This window comes from Lithobates pipiens, unplaced genomic scaffold (genome assembly GCF_037356315.1).
Source record: "Lithobates pipiens isolate NorthernLeopardFrog02 unplaced genomic scaffold, aLitPip1_a1.2 Scaffold_27, whole genome shotgun sequence".
NCBI lineage: Eukaryota > Metazoa > Chordata > Amphibia > Anura > Ranidae > Lithobates > Lithobates pipiens.
The window spans coordinates 230,712,717-230,733,527 of NW_027507788.1; the positions used below are offsets into that span (position 1 = coordinate 230,712,717).

At 52.5% G+C, this 20,811-nt stretch overlaps 1 protein-coding gene across 1 annotated transcript in view; it reads left to right on the forward strand.

Annotated features, from left to right (window-relative positions):
• Positions 1 to 20,811, forward strand: part of VPS13D (vacuolar protein sorting 13 homolog D) — a gene marked incomplete in the record, with an annotated part of 334,001 nt that overhangs the window by 191,500 nt on the left and 121,690 nt on the right.

Genomic DNA, 20,811 nt, shown 5'->3' on the forward strand with positions numbered 1-20,811 from the left:
TAGCTCTCCGGACCAATCGTCACCAGCCCCCCCCCCCCCCCCCCAGATATTGCAGGGATAGCCTGGAAGTGACCCCTCAGCACGGGGTTCTGGATGGGGCGCTCTCCACACGCAGCTCTGGTAATAAGTCAGAGGCGAAATGCGTCGGAGGGTCCGGAGTGATCGGCATTGCCTCAGTGATTGTCCCGTCTCTGAAGACTCGCTGTGGTCAGATTCACACTTGTGGTTGGGAAGGTGATAAATACATGTGGTTGAATCACATTTTTACCACCCCCCCCCCAACTATTTCCTACCATACAGTATGAAGGAAGCTTCTGCCTGCTGCTCCGCCTGCCAAAGAGCCATTGAGAGCCCCCAAAAAAACGGATCTGATTGAAATCAGTCCATGTTCTTCCCATTAAAGAGGAAGTAAACCCTGATGAGTGTTACTTCCTCTTTCATTCCCTGCAAAGGTAAAGCATAATGGACTACTATGCATCGCATCGCATCACATCACATAGTAGTCCATAATGTGTCACTTACCTGACACAGGAGCCAGCGAATTCACTGCTGTCCCCTGTAGTCCAGAGCATCCATCTTCTCGGTGGGTCTCGCCGCTCCGCCTCTGTCATTCGGTGAAACCGCGATGACGTCACTCCCGCACATGCGCACGGTAGCCGCCACGTGCGTGTAGGTTTAGGAGATATTTGTTGCACCTACAGGTAAGACTTAATCTAGGCCTTAATCTAGGCTGACCTGTAGGTCACAGTGTGTTGTCAGGGTTTACTACCACTTTAAACATGCTTTGTGCTTCTTTCTGTTAGGAACGCATACATCCACCAGAGGGCGCTCCAGGTCCTACATTACTGATCTATATACTACAGGGCCTTGCAAAAGTATTCACCCCCCTCGGCTTCTTACCTATTTTGTCACATTGCAGCCTTTAGTTGGATGTTTTCTTTAATCTGAATTCGATGTGATGATCAGAACACAATAGTCTAAGTTGGTGAAGTAAAATTAGAAAAATATTTACATAAATCGATTTTTTCAGGAAAACCTAAAACTGATAATTGTCCTGTGTGTATGTATTCACCCCCTTTGTTATGAAGCCCATAAAAATCTCCGGTGCCACCAATTACCTTCGGAGGTCCCATAATTGGTGAAGTGATGACCACCCGTGTGCAATCTTTTTTTTTTTTTTTTTTATCAAAATAACATTTATTGAGTATAATGAGTAGGATATACACACAGATGATCAGTGCAGCAGGCACAGGCGATGATCAGTGCAGCAGGCACAGGCGCTACATCAACCAATTTGTTCATTGGACATAGGGCACATAATGGAAGATTCAGTGCCGCACGCGCCATTAAGTAACACATTGATGCGAGATTTATGGAGGGGGGGGGGGAGCCACAAGGTTTACTATAGGGGATGTGTCTAGCTCTCAACACTGCAAGTGGAGGCGTCCTCCAGCCATCTATCCCATATTTTGTTATACTTGCTGGGGCAACCCTTATGGATGTAGAGTAGTTTCTTGTAGGGGAGGGCATTAAAGAGGAAGTAAACCCTGATGAGTTTACTTCCTCTTTCATTCCCTGCAAAGCATAATGGACTACTATGCATCGCATCGCATTGCATCCCATTATGTGTCACTTACCTGACACAGGAGCCAGCGAAGTCGCCGCTGTCCCCTGTAGTCCGGCGCATCCATCTTCTCGGTGGGTCCCGCAGCTCCGCCGCTGTCATTCGGTGAAGCCGCGATGACATCACTCCCGCGCATGCACATGGGAGGCGTCGCGCGCGGCATCGCACAGCATCTTCGTCATTGATGATGCCGGGCTCAGTGCACTTGCGCGCCGCTGTCTACGCATGCACCCTAGATAGCGGTGTCTGTCTTCGGGCAAATATCTCCTAAACCGTGTAGGTTTAGGAGATATTTCTTGGACCTACAGGTAAGCCTTAATCTAGGCCTTAATCTAGGCTTACCTGTAGGTCGAAGTGGTTTGTAAGGCTTTACAACCACTTTAATGATAGCTCTAATCCAGTGTTGCAGTGTAGGGGGAGGGGGGTCCCCTCATCCACATCCTGGCGATCTGCAGCCTGGCGATCTATAATGTTTCCTGCAGAAAGATATTCAAGTATTTTTCGCCTTCAGAGAGTGAGAGGAGCCCCGGGATATATTGACGAGGGCATAGGGATAGTGGGGAACCCATGCGATCATGACGGAACCCCCGACCACCTGGGTCCAGAAGCCCTGTATGGATGGGCAGGCCCAGAGTAAGTGGTAGCAGGAAGCATTTGGGTAGTTGTAGTGGGACAGTTGGGATTGTGCTCAGGCCTATACATGGAGGCACGGCAGGGTGTGAGATCTGATCTGTGGAGAATGTACAGGTGAGTGAGCCGATCGGAGAGCCTGGAAGACGCGGTCTTGTCGTTTTCCAGGGCCTCCTCCCAGTCCTCACCCGACACCGTCCCCAAGTCAGTCTCCCATCGGGATCTCGATTGATGAGCCGTGGCGGTGGACGTCAAAAGTAGAGGTCGACCGATATATATCGGCTGATATTTGGCGTTTTTTAATTAATCGTCATCGGCCGATTGTGCTGATAAAAAGGCCGATTATATCTTCAGTGAGACTTACAAATGACTTCTGTAATAGAAGTCAATGTAAGTTGCCTGAAGACATCAGTGAAGCGACTTTCCTCCTCTCTGGGCTGCCAAGAAAAGAGCAAAGAGATACAAAGTTTACACTTCTGAATGAACTGAGCTCTGTGTGTAGAGTTCTCAGTTTAACCATTTAAAGACGAAGGGTCCTTTCACACGGGGCGGATCAGTGCTGAATTATCCGCTTGCACAGCGGGGGATGGCTGGAGCGATCTCCACTGAGCAGGCAGAGGACAGGGCGGTCTCTGCACACTGCGGAGGGATGGACCTGTCACGGCGCCGCTCTCCCCTATGGAAGATCGGATGATGAGGGACGGCAGTGTCCCCCGATCTGATCCGATGACGGATGGAAAAATTGCCTTTTCCTCCGTCACACTTTTTCGGATCGGAGCGGGTCGGATGTCAGCGGACTTGTCACCACTGACATCCAACGCTCCATAGAGCTCTATGGAGCATCGGTTCAGGTCCACCTGAAAATCTGACAGGCGGATCGTCCGTGTGAAAGGACCCTTAAAGCGGGAGTTCCGCCGTTATTTTTATTTTTTTTGAAGTCAGCAACTACACTTTTAAAATAAGGACACTTACCCGCCCAGCGCGCCCGCGGTGTCCACCCGAAGCCAATCTCTCGATCGTCTCTCGGGTGCTGCCGCCGCCATCTTGGGTATGGGTATCAGGAAGTGGAGCCTTGCGGCTTCACTTCCCGGTTCCCTACTGCGCATGCGCGAGTCGCGCTGCGCAATAAGGATGGTCCCCGCTGTCTCTGGGATCCGTGTGTTTCCCAGCAGACAGCGGGGGACCCGCAGGAAGTGGCGTAAATATCCGCAAATTCTGCGGATATCTATGCCAGAAGTGGGTGCAGAATACCTGTACTGTACAGGTATCTGCTCCCCCCTCCCCCCCTGAAAGGTGCCAATTGTGGCGCCGGAGGGGGGGAGGGTTTCCAATGAGTGGAAGTTCCACTTTAGGGTGGACCTCCGCTTTAATCTTTTCTGACACTTGTTGCTCACAAGTAAAAATCCTGTCTTTTCTGCTAGAAAATCACTTAGAACCCCCAAAAATTATATATATTTTTTTAGCAGAGATCCTAGGGAATAAAATAGAGGTTGTTGCAATATTTTAAGTCACGCAGCATTTGCGCAGAAGTCTTGCAAACACAATTTTTTTTTGAAAAAAATACACTAATGATTTAAGAAAAAAACGAAAACAGTAAAGTTAGCCCCTTTTTTTTTTTTTTTTTTTTTTTTTTTCAAAAGTTTTGATTACCTGTTTTTATTAAATATTTAATATATCGTGTTTTTTTTTTTTTTTTTTTTTTAATCTAAAGTATACATACGAGTGAACTGATTGGAGGTTTGTTTTGTTTAATAAATGTTTAAATGTAAGAAATTCTCTGTATTACTGAAGGCTGCCTTCACACTGGAGCGGGGAGGCGTTGACGGTAAAACGCTGCTATTTTTAGCGGTGCTATTCGGCGGCTAGCAGGGCACTTATAACCCAGCTAGCGGCCGAGGAAGGGGTTAAATGCGCCTGTGTAGCGCCGCTGCCAAATCGCATTGCATGCACTTCCGCAATGGTGCCCATTTATATCAATGGGCAGGAGTGGTGGGGGAGGGGTATACACCACTCCAAACGTGCTGCTTGCAGGACTTTTTTTTTTTTTTTTTAACATCCTGCCAGCGCATCGCCTCAGTGTGACAGCATGAGATGAAGGGGAAAAAATAAAAATCGGCATCATATATCAGCCGCCGTGATTTCTAAATATCGGCATCGGCCAGAGAAAAACCCATATCGGTCGACCTCTAGTCAAAAGGTATGTGTAGATCAGTGAGATTACAGTGGTTGTAAACCCTTACAACACACTTTGACCTACAGGTAAGCCTAGATTAAGGCCTAGATTAAGGCTTACCTGTAGGTTCAAGAAATATCTCCTAAACCTACACAGTTTAGGAGATATTTGCCGAAAGACTTTCACCGCTGTCTACGGCGCATGTGCACGGAGTGCGCCGCAGTTAACGGCGATATGCCGCGAGTGGCAGCTCCCGTGCACATGCGTGGGAGTGACGTCATCGCGGCTCCGACGAATGACAGCACCGGAGCAGTGAGACCCACCAAGAAGATGGAGGCTCCGTACACGAGGGGACAGCAGTGACATCGCTGGCTCCTGTGTCAGGTAAGTGACACATAATGGGACTACTATGTGATGTGATGCGATGCATAGTAGTCCATTATTCTTTACCTTTGTAGGGAATCAAAGAGGAAGTAACACCCATCAGGGTTTACTTCCTCTTTAATTTCTTGGGGTCTTTACCTAAGACAATGTCCACCAGCAGCGGAGTTTCAAGTGATGGGAGATGATCCCCAAATTGTGTATTGATCGCGTGTCGAAGCTGGAGGTAACGGAATAGCATGTGATTGGGTAGCGTAAAGTAATCTTTGAAGGTTTGGAAAGATTTAACCGCCCTGTTAGCCACCACCTGTGACAGGTAAATGACACCCTTATCAGCCCACAGCCCATGATCTGGGATAAGGGTGAGTTCTGGCAATCTTGGGTTACCCCAGAGGGGTGTGTGGGAGTGTGGGGAGGGGACCCCTCCCAGGCGCATGGAAAGTTACCAGACCTTACAGTGGTGGAAGAGCATGGGGTGTCTGTCCGCAGTTTGAGTCGAATTGCAGGGGCCACGAAATAGAATCTGCAAGCAGTGGGCTGGGGGCTTGTGAGCAGACAAGAGTGGAGTAGCCAACTCTATCGGATTGGTTGAAGTGAAAGAAGTGGGAAAGTTGGGACGCTATAGAGTAAAGGGAGAGGTCAGGGAGTGCAGTGCCACCTAGGTCTGTTGGGCATTTTAAGACTTGCCATGGCAATTTATGTTGGGATGAGCCCCAGATAAACGTGTTGAGGATGGATTCCATTGATTTGAATATACGTGGGGGAAGGTATAGTGGGGCTTGCCAGGAGATGTAGAGAAGCTTGGGGGGGAGAATCATCTTGACCAGATTCATCGGGCCCATCACTCCGAGGGGAAGACAGGACCAAACTTGGTCTTCAGGGTAGTGAAGAGTAGTTCGACGTAGAGAGTGTTGTGGTCGAGGAGGGATCTTGAAGTATGTACACCAAGATATTTGATGGAGCTCGCTCTGACTAGCGGGAGTGCCGCTTGGCTAGCAGTAGGGGCACCTATGTCTAAGGGGAGGATTTGGGACTTGGACCAATTGATCTGGAGCTCGGAGAATGCTCCGAAGGCTGTAATGGTTTGTAGGGCTGTCTGAAGTGAGGGGCCGGCCTCAGCGAGGTAGAGAAGCATGTCGTCTGCATACAAGCTGATCTCTTCGTGCAGCTGGCCGCAGAGCAGACCTCTAATGCCTAAGTGACTCTTAAGGGCTATAGCTAGAGGCTCCACGGCCAGGGCATACAGAAGGGGCGAGATGGGGCAGCCCTGACGTGTGCCACGGCAGAGCGGAAAGGAGGGGGAGATCCTACCGTTGACCTGAATACACGCTGTAGGGGCTTGGTATAGGAGTTTGAGCCACTTGATAAATTTAGGTCCTATCCCAAATCTGTGAAGGCATTCCGAAAAGTAGCTCCATTTCACAGAGTCAAATGCCTTAGCGGCATCTAGGCTGACCACTACTCTAGATCCAATATCTGTGTGTTGGGCTTGGAGGTTCATATGGAGCCGCCTGAGGTTGAAGGCCATATTCCTATAGGGCATGAGCCCGTTCTGGTCGGGGTGTATTAGGCTATGGATTACTTTGTTTAGACGCAGGGTGAGGATTTTAGCCAAAATCTTAACGTCCAATTGAAGTAGAGATATGGGCCTGTATGATTCGGGGAGCTGCGGGTCTTTACCTGGCTTAGGTATGAGGACAATGAGGGCTTCGCCCATGGACATGGGGGGCGTGTTTGTATCGAATATGTGTGTGTACAGCGGATTCAATTTAGGGGTTAGAGTCTCACCAAACTGGGTGTAGAACTCTAAAGGGAGTCCATTGGATCCGGGTGCCTTGGAGGTGGGGAGTTGTGCCAGAGCCTCCTTTATACTATCAATGGTGATGGGCTCTTCGAGCTGGGCAATCTGCATGGGGGTGAGTGTAGGAAAGAGAATGTCCCAGAGAAATGCAATGAGTTCGTCCTGGGTGTGGTGTGCAGTAGAGGAGTACAAGTCGGAGTAAAAGGACCTGAACTCCTCCGCCACTAGGTCGGGATCTGTGATCTTTGCTCCGGATGTGGATTTAAGGAACACTACCACCGGAGGCTTATGGTCCAGGTGGGCCATATAGGCCGCATGTTCGCCATGTTCCAATATACCGTATTTATCTGCGTATAACACGCGCTGGCGTATAACACGCACCCCAAGTTTTGGAGGGAATTTTAAGGAAAGAAACTTTTAGGAGGGAAGTTTAAGGAAAAAAAACTTTTAAATGCCTATCAATGCAGCCTTATCAGTGTCCATCTGAAGCCTTTTCAGTGTCATATGCAGCTTTGTCATGCAGCCTGTCCCCTTGTCAGTTTTATTTTCAGCTTTTATTTTTAAAAATGGCGCTGCTGAGACAGGACATCTCGGTGGCGCTCGGTAGTTCTCAACCGCCTTCGGCCGTTCTCGTTGGCTTTCGGCCACCTTTCGCCCTTCTCGTTGGCTTCCGGGCCACCTTTCGCCCTTCTTGTTGGCTTTCGGGCCACCTTTCGCCCTTCTCGTTGGCTTTCGGGCCACCTTTCGCCCTTCTCGTTGGCTTTCGGGCCACCTTTCGCCCTTCTCGTTGGCTTTCGGGCCACCTTTGGCCCTTCTCGTTGGCTTTCGGGCCACCTTTGGCCCTTCTCGTTGGCTTTCGGGCCACCTTTGGCCCTTCTCGTTGGCTTTCGGGCCACCTTTGGCCCTTCTCGTTGGCTTTCGGGCCACCTTTGGCCCTTCTCGTTGGCTTTCGGCTACCTTTGTCCCTTCTCGTCGGCTTTCGGGCCACCTTTGGCCCTTCTCGTTGGCTTTCGGCTACCTTTGTCCCTTCTCGTCGGCTTTCGGGCCGCCTTCTGCCCTTCTCCTCAGCTTTCGGCCACCGAGAAGAGCTGGAGGCAGCCTAAAGCCGACGAGAAGGGCCGAAGGCGGCTGAAAGCCACCGAGAAGGGCCGAAGGCGGCTGAAAGCCACCCAGAGGCTCCAAAATGGTGGAGGATCAGCGTATAACACGCACCCACGATTTTCCCCTGATTTTAAGGGGAAAAAAGTGTGCGTTATACGCCGATAAATACGGTACGCTGTCTAGTAAAGAAGATACCCTTTTTGGCCTTCTCATAGTGAAGTTGGTCTGTGAGCCTGGTCTGCAACCACAGAAGAGATGCGTTGGCAGCTGTTGGGTCGTTTTGGAAGGTCTGTTCGAGGGCGCATAGACGCTCCTCTGCCTGCCTAAGCAAATGTTTTGAGGTTGCCTTGTGCCTAGTGATATGCGTGGATAGGATCATTTGGGCATGTATTTTGAAGGCCTCCCATACGGAGGACGGTGAGCCAAAAAGGATTTGGTCTCCAAATACGGAGCCGGGGGGGAGCTGGCAACCACAGCTTGATCCAGTATGGGGAGTGAGCGGAGAGTACTCTGGTGTCGAATCCCATGTTAAGGAGGGAGGGGGTGAGGAAAATGTAGTCTATGCGGGACATGGGGGAGCGAGAGGGAGTGAAGCATGAGAAGTGTATTTGTGTAGGGTACCTGTGTCTGTAAGGTCAAATTCCGCCAGAAATTTCCCAAATCTGGTGGTGCTGGGCAGGAGGGCCAGAGGGGCAGTTGGGCTCAACCTGTCAAGTGTGGGGGTTATGACCATGTTGAAATCCCCCGCCCATATGGCCGGCACCATCGGGTGTTGGGCCATAAAAGCAACTCCCAGCTGCAACATAGCGAAGGTGAAGGGTAGAGGGACATAAAAAGTCAGGAGGAGGGTCTCCAAGCCTCCGATGGTAGCTTGTAGGAACAGTGATTGACCCTGGGGGTCCGACTGCAATGTGTGGCGTTGAAATTGCACTGTTTTGGCGACTAAGATCGCAACCTCATGGGAGTTAGTGGTGTGTGGGGCCTGGTAGAGCCACCCCGCCCAGGGCCTCATGAGCCTCATTTGCTTCTGACCTGTCAGGTGGGTCTCCACCAAGATTGAGATGTCCGCCCTCTGGGATTTAATGTGAGAGAGAACCGCTGTGCGTTTGGCCCTGTCTCCCAAGCCCCTGACATTCCAGGTCACAATTTTAAGGGATGCCATGGTACAGATGGTAGGTTAGTATATGCAGTCGGGCCCCCTTGGGTTTGAAAATGGTAGAAGCAGTGGAAATATTCAGGACCCACCTAGAACATTCCTTGTTCAAGTAATTCCGGCTGCTGAGCCCCTCGAGAACAGGAAAACCGCTCGGGTGATGCCGTGCCAGAGCTGTGAAGCTACAGCGAGCGCAGGAGCAGCATGCACCAGAGGGGAGCCCAGCAGACACGAATGCACATAGCAGCAAGTACAAATGTAACAGGAGGGATGGAAATGCAGCATAAGTCATATCGTGCATCAAAATGCAAAATTCAACTAAAAACAAACATACTGCAACGACGCTGGACCGGCTAGGCAGGTTCAACTCTACGACCGCCTCTATAAATAGAGGGGCAGAGGCCAGCCAGGGAAACCGTGATGTGGGGGTAGCGGTTAGTTGCGGCAGATACGCCAGTGTCTTGGGGTGATCTACAAGATCAGAGAGGCGAACAAGCTGAAGAGCACACAGAGGGTTAGGGGGGGTGTCCAGTCACAGGGTAGGTGAGTGCATGTGAGCCGCCCGAGGCGTGCAGAACTAGCATAGTGTTGGGGGATGCGCGGGCTAAAGCTTGCCTCATGCATGCAGGAGTGCAGAGTCATCGTAGGAGACAGGAGAGGAGGGAGGCAATGGCAGGAGAAGTGTAAGGCCGCGTACACACGGGCGGACTGTCTGACCGACTTGGTCCGCTGAACCGTGTTTCAGCGGACAATCCGCTCGTGTGTGGGCTTCAGCTGACTTTTTCGGCGGACAGTCTGGCGGACTAAGTCTTTCGGAATTTCCGTAATATTGTCCGTCCAAACTTGGTTTCAGCGGACAGTCCGCTCGTGAGTAGGCTAGTTCGACGGACTAAGTATGGCGCATGCTCAGAAAGGATTTACACGGCGAAAGGTTGCATTGCAGTGTATTGGACGTCGTATTTCTAGTCCCGTCGTACGTGCCGTACACGTCATCACGCAAGCTTTCAACGGACTGTTTGTGCATCCGTGTGTGGTCAAGTCCGTTCATTCGAAAGTAGGATGGACTGTCTGTCGGATTGTCTGAAGGACTTAGTTGGGCAGACAGTCCACCCGTGTGTACGCGGCCTAAGTGGTAAACTCACGTGTCCGGGAGCAATGTAGGGAATATGAGCCAAGTAAGGGGATCAGTCCTCCAGCGACAATCCCGGGCAGCCTGCAGCTCAGAACACAATGCATGCGGATCCGGGCTTAGGCCGGGCCAGCGGGTCCATGGTGCTCCAGCCATGAGAGAACAGCCTGCGGACCCTCGAAGAATTGCGCCTTGCCGTCGCATATCACACGGAGACCTGCCGGGAAGAGCATCGCATAGGTTAGATGTTGCACACGGAGTTGTCGCTTCGCCTCGATGAACCTCGCTCTTTTCTTCTGGACTTCCGCCGAGAAGTCCGGGAACACTGCCACTGTCGCATTACCGATTGGGATGTTGCCTCTTTCCCGGGTGAGTTTCAGGATGGTATCTCAATTGTGGTAGTTTAAGAACTTGGCAATGAAGGTTCGAGGTGGACCGCCGGCAGGAGGAGGTTTTGCAGCTAGGTGGTGGGCGCGCTCCACCACAAACGTGGAGGAGAAGGCCTCCCTACTCTAGGTTTTAACAAGCAGGTTCTCCATGTACGTGGGGGGGTCTGCACCCTCAGACCGCTTGGGCAGCCCCACGAAGCGCAGGTTACATCCCCAGAGGCGATTCTCCATATCGTCCTGTTTGGAGAGGACCGTATTCAGTTGGTACTGCAGTTGTTCGATGGGGACCTGAAGGGGATGCAGGCCCTCTTCCATGTGGCCGACCCGGCACTCAGTCTCCGACACACGCTCCCTGAGTTTATGAATGTCTTGCCTGATTAAGGAGATTTCGACTTTCACCTCTTCAATTCTGGAGGTGAGGATTGATTGGCAGAGGGCGATAGTTTCCAGTACTCTGGCGGTGTTGCTGGAGGTCTGCTCGTCCTCCTCCGGGAGCGGGACAGCACCATCTTCGTCTCCAGGGTCCCGCATCTCGTTGCGGTACTTATCCAATTTGGTAATGGCTCTGGATCTCTTGGGGGGAGACATGTCGGTCAGTGAGGTAGCCCGGAGCTTTTGCGTGGATCAGTTGTGAAGAAAATATCCCCCAGGATCGGGTATAAGGATGTGCCTCGAGCGGAGCTCTCACTCTGCACGTCTTATTCCACGCAGCTCCAGACCACGCCCTCCACCTGTGTGCAATCTAAGTGTCACATGACCTGTCATTACATAGACACACCTTTGTGAAATGCCCCAGAGGCGGCAACACCTAAGCAAGAGGCACCACTAACCAAACACTGCCATGAAGACCAAGTAACTCTCCAAACAAGTAAGGGACAATGTTGTTGAGAAGTACAAGTCAGGGTCAGGTTATAAAAAATATCCAAATCATTGATCTCTAGGAGCTCCATCACATCTATCATAACCAAATGGAAAGAAGATGGCACAACAGCAAACCTGCCAAGAGACGGGCGCACACCAAAACTCACAGAGCGGGCAAAGAGGGCATTAATCAGAGAGGAGCACAGAGACCTAAGGTAACCCTGGAGGAGCTGCAGAGTTCCACAGCAGAGACTGGAGTATCTGTACATAGGAGGGCAATAAGCCGTACACTCCATAGAGTTGGGCTTTATGGCAGAGTGGCCAGAAGAAAGACATTACTTTCACCAAAAAACAAAATGGAGCGTTTTGAGTTTGCGAAAAGACATGTGGGAGACTCCCGAAATGTATGGAGGAAGGTGATCTGCTCTGATGTATGGAGGAAGGTGATCTGGTCTGATGTATGGAGGAAGGTGATCTGCTCTGATGTATGGAGGAAGGTGATCTGCTCTGATGTATGGAGGAAGGTGATCTGCTCTGATGTATGGAGGAAGGTGATCTGCTCTGATGAGACTAAAATTGAACTTTTTGGTCATCAAAGAAAATGCTATGTCTGGTGCAAACCCAACACATCACATCACCCAAAGAACACCATCCCCACTGTGAAACATGGTGGTGGCAGCATCATGCTGTGGGGATGTATTTCAGCAGTCCGGACTGGGAAACTGGTCAGAGTTGAGGATAAGATGGATGGTGATAAATTTAGGGATATTCTGTGTGTGATTTGAGGAGAGGACGGAGCTTCACCTTCCAGCAGGACAGTGACCCCAAACACACTGCTAAAGCAACACTTTAGCGGTTTAAGGGGAAACATGGAAATGTGTTGGAATGGCCTAGTCAATGCCCAGACCTCAATCCAATAGAAAATCTGTGGTCAGACTTAAAGATTTGCTGTTCACAAGCGCAAACCATCCAACGTGAAGGATCTGGAGCAGTTTTGCAAGGAGGAGGAATGGGCAGAAATCGCAGTGGTGAGATGTGGGAAGACTCATAGAGACTTATCCAAAGGGACTCAGAGCTGTGATAGGGGGCGCTACAAAGTATTGACTTTAGGGGGTGAATAGTTTTGCACATTGACCTTTTCTGTTATTTTGTCCTATTTGTTGTTTGCTTCACAATACAAAAATACATCTCCCAAGTTGTGGGCGTGTTCTGTATATTAAATGATGCAAATCCTCAAATAATCCGTGTTATTCCAGGTTGTGAGTCCAGTGTCTGGGGAACGCTTCTGGGTGCTGCTCCCTCCCCTCCCCCAGCCCCTGTATACTTACCTGAGCCCCGCTCCCATCCTGCCCCCCAGCTGCCTTTATACTTACCTGAGCCCAGCCCCCCTTATACTTACCTGAGACCCGTTCCCTCCCCTCCCCCTTATACTTACCTGAGCCCCATTCCCTCTCCTCCCCCCCCAGCCCCCCTTATACTTACCTGAGCCCCGCTCCCTCCCTGCCGCCCAGCCCCCCTTATACTTGAGCCCCGCCCCACCCCCCTCCCCCCAGCCCCCCTCCCCCCAGCCCCCCTTATACTCACCTTAGCCCCGCCCCACCCCCCTCCCCCCAGCCCCCTTTATACTCACCTGAGCCCCATCTCCATCCAGTGATGTGTATGAGAACTTTGGTCAATAACAACCAGTGAGCCAATGAGGAGAGAGCAGGGTGTAGGGCCGAACCGCACTCCTTGTGTGAATGGAGCATGGCTCAGAGGCCCCATAGCAAGAGGCTTTCTATACGGGGCACTTGGCAGGGGGGAGGAGCCAGGATGGTCAACAGGGGAGCCAAGAAGAGGAGGATCTGGGCTGTAAAAACAATTACAGGACCAGTAACGATGTTCTATTTATTATTCATAAATCTTCCCTTTTAGGATACATTTTCAATAATGCAACTCCAAAGTCATGCGATTTTGTAGTGCGACTTTTATCTGACTTTACACTCTCTTCATCAAAGTAGTGCAGGCAGCTTACAAAGTCCCTGCAATTTAAGTTGCATAGATTGGAAGGGGTGCCGTATACAGGTTGGAAGGGGTGCCGTATACAGGTTGGAAGGGGTGCCGTACAGGTTGGAAGGGGTGTCGTACAGGTTGGAAGGGGTGTCGTACAGGTTGGAAGGGGTGCCGTACAGATTGGAAGGGGTGCCGTACAGGTTGGAAGGGGTGCCGTACAGATTGGAAGGGGTGTCGTACAGGTTGGAAGGGGTGTCGTACAGATTGGAAGGGGTGTCGTACAGGTTGGAAGGGGTGTCGTACAGGTTGGAAGGGGTGTCGTGTACAGGTTGGAAGGGGTGTCGTACAGGTTGGAAGGGGTGTCGTACAGGTTGGAAGGGGTGTCGTACAGATTGGAAGGGGTGTCGTACAGGTTGGAAGGGGTGCCGTACAGGTTGGAAGGGGTGCCGTACAGGTTGGAAGGGGTGCCGTACAGGTTGGAAGGGGTGCCGTGTACAGGTTGGAAGGGGTGCCGTACAGGTTGGAAGGGGTGCCGTACAGGTTGGAAGGGGTGCCGTACAGGTTGGAAGGGGTGCCGTACAGGTTGGAAGGGGTGCCGTACAGGTTGGAAGGGGTGTCGTGTACAGGTTGGAAGGGGTGTCGTGTACAGGTTGGAAGGGGTGTCGTGTACAGGTTGGAAGGGGTGTCGTGTACAGGTTGGAAGGGGTGTCGTACAGGTTGGAAGGGGTGTCGTACAGGTTGGAAGGGGTGCCGTACAGGTTGGAAGGGGTGCCGTACAGGTTGGAAGGGGTGCCGTACAGGTTGGAAGGGGTGTCGTGTACAGGTTGGAAGGGGTGTCGTATACAGGTTGGAAGGGGTGTCGTATACAGGTTGGAAGGGGTGTCGTATACAGGTTGGAAGGGGTGTCGTATACAGGTTGGAAGGGGTGCCGTACAGATTGGAAGGGGTGCCGTACAGGTTGGAAGGGGTGTCGTGTACAGGTTGGAAGGGGTGTCGTGTACAGGTTGGAAGGGGTGTCGTGTACAGGTTGGAAGGGGTGTCGTGTACAGGTTGGAAGGGGTGTCGTACAGGTTGGAAGGGGTGTCGTACAGGTTGGAAGGGGTGCCGTACAGGTTGGAAGGGGTGCCGTACAGGTTGGAAGGGGTGCCGTACAGGTTGGAAGGGGTGTCGTGTGCAGGTTGGAAGGGGTGTCGTGTGCAGGTTGGAAGGGGTGTCGTATACAGGTTGGAAGGGGTGTCGTATACAGGTTGGAAGGGGTGTCGTATACAGGTTGGAAGGGGTGCCGTACAGATTGGAAGGGGTGCCGTACAGGTTGGAAGGGGTGTCGTGTACAGGTTGGAAGGGGTGTCGTGTACAGGTTGGAAGGGGTGTCGTGTACAGGTTGGAAGGGGTGTCGTGTACAGGTTGGAAGGGGTGTCGTACAGGTTGGAAGGGGTGTCGTACAGGTTGGAAGGGGTGCCGTACAGGTTGGAAGGGGTGCCGTACAGGTTGGAAGGGGTGCCGTACAGGTTGGAAGGGGTGTCGTGTGCAGGTTGGAAGGGGTGTCGTGTGCAGGTTGGAAGGGGTGTCGTATACAGGTTGGAAGGGGTGTCGTATACAGGTTGGAAGGGGTGTCGTATACAGGTTGGAAGGGGTGCCGTACAGATTGGAAGGGGTGCCGTACAGGTTGGAAGGGGTGTCGTGTACAGGTTGGAAGGGGTGTCGTGTACAGGTTGGAAGGGGTGTCGTGTACAGGTTGGAAGGGGTGTCGTGTACAGGTTGGAAGGGGTGTCGTACAGGTTGGAAGGGGTGTCGTACAGGTTGGAAGGGGTGCCGTACAGGTTGGAAGGGGTGCCGTACAGGTTGGAAGGGGTGCCGTACAGGTTGGAAGGGGTGTCGTGTGCAGGTTGGAAGGGGTGTCGTGTGCAGGTTGGAAGGGGTGTCGTATACAGGTTGGAAGGGGTGTCGTATACAGGTTGGAAGGGGTGTCGTATACAGGTTGGAAGGGGTGTCGTATACAGGTTGGAAGGTGTGTCCTATACAGGTTGGAAGGGGTGTCGTGTACAGGTTGGAAGGGGTGTCGTATACAGGTTGGAAGGGGTGTCGTATACAGGTTGGAAGGGGTGTCGTATACAGGTTGGAAGGGGTGTCGTATACAGATTGGAAGGGGTGCCGTACAGGTTGGAAGGGGTGCCGTACAGGTTGGAAGGGGTGTCGTACAGGTTGGAAGGGGTGTCGTACAGATTGGAAGGGGTGTCGTACAGGTTGGAAGGGGTGTCGTACAGATTGGAAGGGGTGTCGTACAGGTTGGAAGGGGTGTCGTACAGGTTGGAAGGGGTGTCGTACAGATTGGAAGGGGTGTCGTACAGGTTGGAAGGGGTGCCGTACAGGTTGGAAGGGGTGCCGTACAGGTTGGAAGGGGTGTCGTGTACAGGTTGGAAGGGGTGTCGTGTACAGGTTGGAAGGGGTGTCGTGTACAGGTTGGAAGGGGTGTCGTATACAGGTTGGAAGGGGTGTCGTGTACAGGTTGGAAGGGGTGTCGTGTACAGGTTGGAAAGGGTGTCGTATACAGATTGGAAGGGGTGCCGTACAGGTTGGAAGGGGTGTCGTATACAGGTTGGAAGGGGTGTCGTGTACAGGTTGGAAGGGGTGTCGTGTACAGGTTGGAAGGGGTGTCGTGTACAGGTTGGAAGGGGTGTCGTGTACAGGTTGGAAGGGGTGTCGTGTACAGGTTGGAAGGGGTGTCGTGTACAGGTTGGAAGGGGTGTCGTGTACAGGTTGGAAGGGGTGTCGTGTACAGGTTGGAAGGGGTGTCGTGTACAGGTTGGAAGGGGTGTCGTGTACAGGTTGGAAGGGGTGTCGCGTACAGGTTGGAAGGGGTGTCGCATACAGATTGGAAGGGGTGCCGTACAGGTTGGAAGGGGTGTCGTATACAGGTTGGAAGGGGTGTCGTGTACAGGTTGGAAGGGGTGTCGTATACAGATTGGAAGGGGTGTCGTGTACAGGTTGGAAGGGGTGTCGTGTACAGGTTGGAAGGGGTGTCGCGTACAGGTTGGAAGGGGTGTCGTATACAGATTGGAAGGGGTGCCGTACAGGTTGGAAGGGGTGTCGTATACAGGTTGGAAGGGGTGTCGTGTACAGGTTGGAAGGGGTGTCGTATACAGGTTGGAAGGGGTGTCGCGTACAGGTTGGAAGGGGTGTCGTATACAGGTTGGAAGGGGTGTCGTGTACAGGTTGGAAGGGGTGCCGTACAGGTTGGAAGGCGTGCCGTACAGGTTGGAAGGGGTGCCGTACAGGTTGGAAGGGGTGTCGTACAGGTTGGAAGGGGTGCCGTACAGGTTGGAAGGGGTGCCGTACAGGTTGGAAGGGGTGCCGTACAGGTTGGAAGGGGTGCCATTGAAGTCAATGGGCTGTGACTTGCCATGTGACTGTGTCCAGTGGAAGCGGAGCCTTGGAATCTTTAGTCTCTGGGGTGGCGGTGGTCTGTCAGAGCGGAGCACATAGAGACCATTGTGACTGTCATTCCGGCAGAATCTCAGACATCAATCTTCGGCGGCGTTGGGCGGTAATTGACCGATCTCTATTGAACTCGGGTGAATGCCGTGAAATGGCCGGCGTGATCCTTTTCTCCGGGTTTTGTTCAGAAATAGCAGGAAAGTCGCAGATTCTGATAATGAGTGCAGATAAGCCGCCCATCAATGGTCATTAGCTTTGCCTTGATAGCTGAGAAGGGGAGATCGGCCTAATCAGACAATCGTCTCACTGTTACCTCCATTCACAGGCCATAAAAGAGCCGCTCTTGTCATGTAGATTCGCAGCCTTCCCACCACAGTTCTAATGCCGGCCCTGGAATAGGGAATGTACAATGTCTAAATGTATCTCCTGGAGACAGAGAACGGTGCTGGATGTCCATCCTGTCCTGGAAACGCACAAGGCAGGACAGTGGGCTTTGTGTCCGGTGCTCTTCTCTTGTAGCGCTGGTGTCCGGACTTCAGTGATTGCAAATGTATGATGGTCTAAAAACTTCCAAATCGAGGTACTTTGTGTTTTTATGGTCCTTATAAAGGAAACAAAAAACTTCCTTTACCTCCCGACTGATCCAAAGTCTGGTCATTCTACAGCTCCGAGGTGGTAGGTCCTCACCTGCTCTGGTAGGAAGGGTCCTCGCCAGCGCTGGTAGGAAGGGTCCTCGCCTGGGCTGGTAGGAAGGGTCCTCACCTGGGCTAGTAGGAAGGGTCCTCACCTGCTCTGGTAGGAAGGGTCCTCACCTGGGCTAGTAGGAAGGGTCCTCACCTGCTCTGGTAGGAAGGGTCCTCGCCTGGGCTGGTAGGAAGGGTCCTCGCCTGGGCTGGTAGGAAGGGTCCTCGCCAGCGCTGGTAGGAAGGGTCCTCGCCTGGGCTGGTAGGAAGGGTCCTCGCCTGGGCTGGTAGGAAGGGTCCTCGCCTGGGCTGGTAGGAAGGGTCCTCGCCTGGGCTGGTAGGAAGGGTCCTCGCCTGCGCTGGTAGGAAGGGTCCTCGCCTGGGCTGGTAGGAAGGGTCCTCACCTAATCTGGTAGGAAGGGTCCTCGTCTGCTCTGGTAGGAAGGGTCCTCGCCTGTTCTGGTAGGAAGGGTCCTCGCCTGTTCTGGTAGGAAGGGTCCTCACCTAATCTGGTAGGAAGGGTCCTCACCTAATCTGGTAGGAAGGGTCCTCGCCTGCGCTGGTAGGAAGGGTCCTCGCCTGCTCTGGTAGGAAGGGTCCTCGCCAGCGCTGGTAGGAAGGGTCCTCACCTAATCTGGTAGGAAGGGTCCTCGCCTGCTCTGGTAGGAAGGGTCCTCGCCTGCTCTGGTAGGAAGGGTCCTCGCCTGTTCTGGTAGGAAGGGTCCTCACCTAATCTGGTAGGAAGGGTCCTCACCTAATCTGGTAGGAAGGGTCCTCGCCTGCGCTGGTAGGAAGGGTCCTCGCCTGCTCTGGTAGGAAGGGTCCTCGCCTGCTCTGGTAGGAAGGGTCCTCGCCTGCGCTGGTAGGAAGGGTCCTCGCCTGCGCTGGTAGGAAGGGTCCTCACCTAATCTGGTAGGAAGGGTCCTCACCTAATCTGGTAGGAAGGGTCCTCACCTAATCTGGTAGGAAGGGTCCTCACCTAATCTGGTAGGAAGGGTCCTCGCCTGCTCTGGTAGGAAGGGTCCTCGCCTGTTCTGGTAGGAAGGGTCCTTGCCTGCTCTGGTAGGAAGGGTCCTCGCCTGTTCTGGTAGGAAGGGTCCTTGCCTGCTCTGGTAGGAAGGGTCCTCGCCTGTTCTGGTAGGAAGGGTCCTCACCTGCTCTGGTAGGAAGGGTCCTCACCTAATCTGGTAGGAAGGGTCCTCGCCTGTTCTGGTAGGAAGGGTCCTCACCTAATCTGGTAGGAAGGGTCCTCGCCTGTTCTGGTAGGAAGGGTCCTCGCCTGCTCTGGTAGGAAGGGTCCTCGCCTGCTCTGGTAGGAAGGGTCCTCGCCTGCTCTGGTAGGAAGGGTCCTCGCCTGCTCTGGTAGGAAGGGTCCTCGCCTGCTCTGGTAGGAAGGGTCCTCGCCTGCTCTGGTAGGAAGGGTCCTCGCCTGCTCTGGTAGGAAGGGTCCTCGCCTGCTCTGGTAGGAAGGGTCCTCGCCTGTTCTGGTAGGAAGGGTCCTCGCCTGCTCTGGTAGGAAGGGTCCTCGCCTGTTCTGGTAGGAAGGGTCCTCACCTGCTCTGGTAGGAAGGGTCCTCACCTGTGCTGACCATTGTGTCTCCTTGAATTCTCCTGTATCTTCCATATGGTTTACCTCTTGCAGCCCTCAGATCCTCTGCAGAATCCTAGACTGCACAGGCAGTTCACTATAAGACCAAACTATGTGCCCCCCCCCCCCAAACGATGGCGGTTCAGGGGTCTCCAGTGAAGGGTCCTGGTAATTTTCCATCATACCAAGACATTGGAGACAATGGTCCTCTTCCAGCCTTACATGAACCAAACTTTTGTAAGACCTTTGGTATAAGATCTTCTCATCCAACATCAGTACCTGACCTCATCCATACTGAACACCTTTGGCATGAATTGAATTGCTGATGGTGAGCCAGGTCTTCTCATCCAGCATCAGTACTTGACCTCACAGATGGGCACAAATTCCCACACACCCCATCCAAAATCTGGTGGAGATTCTACCCAGGAGAGTGGAAGAAAAAAAGGGGAACCACTCCATATTAATGGCCATAAAGGTTGATGATATGTTAGTGCCGATCCATATTATTGGCTTTGGAATGGAATGGCCTACAAGCTTACAGAGGCGTTTATGGCAATGCCCATAAAGCCAGCTCCATAAACACATGGTGTGGCCAGTTTGGTGTGAAGGAACTCGAATGTCCTACACAGAGCTCTGATCACTCTGATCTCATCCCTACTGATCACCTGACCCCCTCCCTATTGGTCACCTGACCCCCTACCTACTGGTCACCTGACCCCCTCCCTACTGGTCACCTGACCCCCCTCCCTATTGGTCACCTGACTTCATCCCTACTGGTCAACTGACCGCATCCCTACTGGTCAACTGACCGCATCCCTACTGGTCAACTGACCGCAGCCCTACTGGTCACCTGACCCCCTCCCTACTGGTCACCTGACCCCCTCCCTACTGGTCACCTGACCCCCTCCCTACTGGTCACCTGACCCCCTCCCTACTGGTCACCTGATCCCCTCCCTACTGGTCACCTGACCCCCCCTCCCTACTGGTCACCTGACCCCCTCCCTACTTGTCACCTGACCCCCTACCTACTGGTCATCTGACCTCCTCCCTACTGAATGCCAATTGTACCTGACCTCACAAATTCCCACAGACTCCCTCCAAAATCTTGTGGAAAGCCTTGCTAGCAGAGTAGAGGGGGCAGCTCATTATTAATGGCCATGGGGAAGGAGAGGACATCTTCTATTGATGGCTATGGGGAAGGAGAGGACAACTTCTATTGATGGCTATGGGGAAGGAGAGGACAACCTCTATTGATGGCCATGGGGAAGGAGAGGACATCTTCTATTAATGGCCATGGGGAAGGAGAGGACATCTTCTATTAATGGCCATGGGGAAGGAGAGGACAACTTCTATTGATGGCCATGGGGAAGGAGAGGACATCTTCTATTAATGGCCATGTGGAAGGAGAGGACAACTTCTATTAATGGCCATGGGGAAGGAGAGGACATCTATTAATGGCCATGTGGAAGGAGAGGACAACTTCTATTGATGGCCATGGGGAAGGAGAGGACATCTATTAATGGCCATGGGGAAGGAGAGGACAACTTCTATTGATGGCCATGGGGAAGGAGAGGACATCTTCTATTGATGGCCATGTGGAAGGAGAGGACAACTTCTATTGATGGCTATGGGGAAGGAGAGGACAACTTCTATTGATGGCCATGGGGAAGGAGAGGACAACTTCTATTAATGGCCATGGGGAAGGAGAGGACAACTTCTATTGATGGCCATGGGGAAGGAGAGGACATCTATTAATGGCTATGGGGAAGGAGAGGACAACTTCTATTAATGGCTATGGGGAAGGAGAGGACAACTTCTATTGATGGCCATGGGGAAGGAGAGGACAACTTCTATTGATGGCCATGGGGAAG